Genomic DNA, 4,667 nt, shown 5'->3' with positions numbered 1-4,667 from the left:
CTGCTCTGTGCATGACAGGGGGTGGCACCCCAACTCCCCAATCGGCCCTGCTCTGAGCCTGACCAGGGGCTGCACCTAGGGATTGGGCGTGCCCTCTGCCACCCGGGAGCAGGCCTAAGCCAGCAGGTCGTTATCTCCCGAGGGGTCCCAGACTGAGAGAGGGCACAGGCCGGGCTGAGGAACCCCCCTCCCCCCCCCCCCCAGTGCACAAATTTTTGTGCACCGGGCCTCTAGTATTATATAATGTTAGTTGTGGCAGACTATAAAATGGCCAAAAATTCTTCCTTTTTTTTTTTTTTTTGTTACTCCTCATCCAAGGATATTTTTTCTGTTGGTTTTCAGAGAGTAGAAAGGGGGGGGGGGCAGAGAGAGAGAGAGAGAGAGAGGGAGAGAGAAATATGGATCGGTTGCCTCCTACGCATACCCCCACTAGGGCTGGGGACCAAACCTGCAACTCAGGTATGTGCCCTTGACTGGGAACTGAACTTGAGACCTTTCAGTGCTCAGGCCGACACTCTATCCACTAAGCTACACCAGCCAGGACTCTTCCTTTTTTTATGCACAGCTTTTCTGCTCTCCTCATCAAGAGGTGCACTGTATTTACTGCTCCCCTTGAATCTAAGATTGACATGTGACCTGATTTGGCCAAAGGTGTGTTAATAAGCATAATGCAAACAGAGGGAACTAATGGGCAATGAAAAAAGGGGGTAAATAACTAAGGTGTTACATAATGGCATGAGAATATAGTAGCCTTTAGAACATAATGTAAGTTGCTCTTTTAAAAAACCACACAAAACAGCAAACAAAAGCAAAATCATACTAAGTAATGGGGAGAGAGAATAAATAAAACAGACCAAACAGAGAAAAAATATTCATATAAAAGACTCGTGTATATACATTTTACATAAAACAATGAGACAAAACTGAGGCCAAACATATCGGTTATATGAATAAATTTAAATGGGCTCGCCCTGACTGGTTTGGCTCAGTGGATAGAGCTTTGGCCTGTGGACTGATGGGCACATCCCCAGTGGGGAGTGTGCAGGAAGCAGCTGATCGATGTTTCTCTCTCATCGATGTTTCTAACTCTCTATCCCTCTCCCTTCCTCTCTGTAAAAAATCAATAAAATATATTTAAAAAAATAAAAATAAAAAATAAATGGACTCAAATTCACCTAATAAAAGGGAAAAATTTCAGGAATACTCTCCCTCCAAGGAGCACACCCGTGCTGTTCCCTTTCCACTTGCCTTCCCCTACAGGCACATATCCCCTAACTTCTAAGAGACCCCATGAGACTTGAAAGCAGAGGAGCAACAAGTAGGGGCAGCTCATCCTGGGCTAACTCCCAGAACCATCTCCAAGGCCCCCTTTCTCTGTGTAGTCCTTCCCTTTGGATATTCCCATCTCCCATCCCCTTTTCCTTAAATACAATTTTCTTTTTAAAAATAATAAATAAAGGAAAGAAAAAAATTCAGACTGGCTATCAAAACAAAATCCAACACTATGCTCAACTACTATAGTAGTATTACTAAGAAGTAATCTAGATATCTTATGAAATGAAAAAAAAGTAAATATGGTAGATTATAATTTATCTAAGCAATAGAAAAATATAAATATATAAACTTATCTACACAAGCAATGGAAGGATAGAGCACAAAGTTTTTAATAGTTACTTATAAGGGAAGGGAGAGAACAGAGCAGAGGAAATGGGGATAAAATTCAGACTTTTCTAAATACAGTATATCTTGCTTTTTAACTTTGACTTTGGAACCATGACAAAATTGTAAGTAATTACAAAACAATTATAATTTTAAAAGCAATCACTGAGAAAATAAAAGAAAACAAATGAACATAAATGTGTCAGCTGGGGGTATAAAACTCACAGAGAGGGGACTAATGGAAAAGGCTTTATGAAACAGAGATCAGATTTTAAGTCCCTCAAGGGGGATACCCTGTTCTTAATTATCCTATTGGTGGTGACTGCATTGGTTTCGTTATACTGAGACTGCTGGATTTATATCATGGGATAAAGCAAATGAATAACTGTATATTCTATTTCTATGCATGATGTATTTCTATTTGAAAGGAGTGAGAGGAGGAGGAAGAAAAAAAATTTTTCTTAGTTTGTCTGTTGTAAAGGCTCAGAAACAATGACCAACCCAGTACAATTGGCACTCTAACACCCAGACTGTGGTCTGGAAATACCATTTTCCATGAAAAGTAACCAGAGCTTCCTTGGAGATGTGCTGATTTTGGGTCTGGGGCAGAACATGTACAAGATGAGCCTGGAACATCTTGTCAAAACACAGGGGAAGTAAAAAATATTTGGCCAACCAAGAGAGGATAGGACAACTGGATCATTAGTAAGGGTCAAAAGTGCAACTGACTGAATTACATTGTATATGCTTACATGCCATTATGTCCATGAGTTCATAATGACCCTAAAACAAAATAACTGACTGGTCCCCACTGGAGAATTATAATAAATCAACTCACTCTTTTAAAAAGCAGTAAGTTAAGGGAAAGAATCAAATCTATATTCTGTCTTTTTTGCAAACCCCAGATAAGTTTTTCTTTAGAGATGTATTCCAACAAATTAAAAAAAAAGGAATGCTAGAATTATAGTATCACCATATTGCAACCTCTAATGAAATAATGGATCTAGGTTAAACAGGACAGGAAAATATATGAAACAACTCAAAGGGATTAAAACTAGTAAAAGCAGGCTGCAGGAAACTCTACAGGACAAATGACCCTATTTCTTCAACAAATGAGAGAAAGAGACTAAGAGCTAGGTTAAGAGATATATTAGAGATTTAAATATTCACAATATGTGGCCTTATATGGATCTTTGACTCAAATGGAAAAATAAAAACTCACCACCCTTGAGATCATTGGGAATTTTAATAGTAAGTAAATATTTAATGATAATAAAGATTTATTTTTAAGGCGCAGTAATAATATTATTGCTTTGTTTAAAAAAAAAGAATTTGTCTTTCAGAGATGCACACTGAAAAATTTAATATTTACCAGTGAGTATTATATGGTATCTAGAATATGCTTCAAAATCAAACAAAAAGGGAGTGTGTATTTGATAAAGATAAAACAGGATTGGTCATGACAGTGGCAGGGAGAGGAGGTAAGTACACAGAGGATTCATTATATTCTTCTGCCTTTGGGGATTATCTTTTAAAAATTCAACCAAACCAACAACCAGACCAAAGGAGCCTTTCCCCTCCCCTTGCTCACACTCCTCAGGGCATTTCCGGTGGTTCAAGACTCGCCATCGTAGTCACTTCTCTGATGACTATCCCACACTGTGTTACCCTTTGGTTTTCTAGTCTAATTACCCCAATAGCTTAACTAAGGTAAAAGATTTGTCAGAACCTCATTTTCACTTTCACTGCTTTTTTGGCTTTATCATGCTGCTATAACAATACACTTTGGCAAACCTAAACATTCCCTTTTTCATATGAAAAACAAAGTAAAATAGAGCACCTGACATACAATAAACTTAAGTTTCTCTAATTTTTCCCTGAGAATAATTAAAATGAAGCATTACCTAAGACATCTTGACCAGAATTTATATCCCTCATAAGGATCAGGAGTTCAACTAAAAAATGGAGTGAACATATCCCCAAACTCAAGCTTTTGCAGTCGCTGATTTCTCAAAGCAAACCAGGGGTGCCAAAAAATTCAATTACCTGCAGGTCCTGTACTCCAGTCTTCCAGCCTGGCACATGTCTGACATGTGGTAAAATCTGGACAGAGTCTCACATCAGTAAATGAAACCACAAAACCACAGAATATCAGTTCACACTAAAAAAGAAATGGTGCCGTTTTCCATTTGGGGTATTTGTTAAACATTACAAAGGAGCTAAGTCAAAGGCAAAAGTAGTCCAGCACTTCTGGTAAAAACCAGAAAAGCCCAACACTAACAGTCCAGAATGATCTTTAACCACAGACATCACTTACACCATATCAAGAAACAAACAGAACTGGGGTGCAGGTGAGGAGGTGGACTGGACTAATGCAGAATGCAGTCTCCTCCCACTAGAAATAGGAGAGTTAGAGAAAGGAAACTAACACTTTTAAAAAGTATATATGTTTTTATTGAACTTAGAGAGAGAGGAAGGGAGAAGAATAGAGAGATAGAAAAATCAATGAGAGAGAAACTATCAGCTGCCTCCTGAACACTCCTACTGGGGATCCAGCCTGCAACCAGGGCATGTGCCCTTACTGGAAATCAAACAAATGACCTCTTGTTCATGGGTCGATATTCAACCACTGAGCCACATCAGCCAGGCTTTTTTTTTTTTTTTTTAATGTACAGCTGAGCTTAAAGAAAAGAAAAGGAAATCCTCAGGTGTCAGAAATAAGAGAGAACTTAAAGGCAGAGGTTAAGAACAAGAGAGGGCTGGGGCAGCCAAAGGGGAGGGAAAGGTGTAAGACCTAAATGCAGACCCCACCTTCCAGAAGCCACACAGAGACTCAGACACAGTTTCAGGCCTGTGAGGAGCAGGAACTGGACCAGAGCATAAAGCTAGGGACATACAAGAGCTAACCTCTCAGAGAGAAGGACTACATTAAGAACTCATCAACTGGTCCTGAGACTTGGCAATGTCATTTGTGCCTGCCTTAGGTGGAAAGAATCTGTAAGAGAAAT

This window comes from Myotis lucifugus, unplaced genomic scaffold, assembly GCF_000147115.1.
Source record: "Myotis lucifugus unplaced genomic scaffold, Myoluc2.0 scaffold_504, whole genome shotgun sequence".
In the NCBI taxonomy this organism is placed as follows: domain Eukaryota; kingdom Metazoa; phylum Chordata; class Mammalia; order Chiroptera; family Vespertilionidae; genus Myotis; species Myotis lucifugus.
This window is presented reverse-complemented; position numbering follows the sequence as displayed.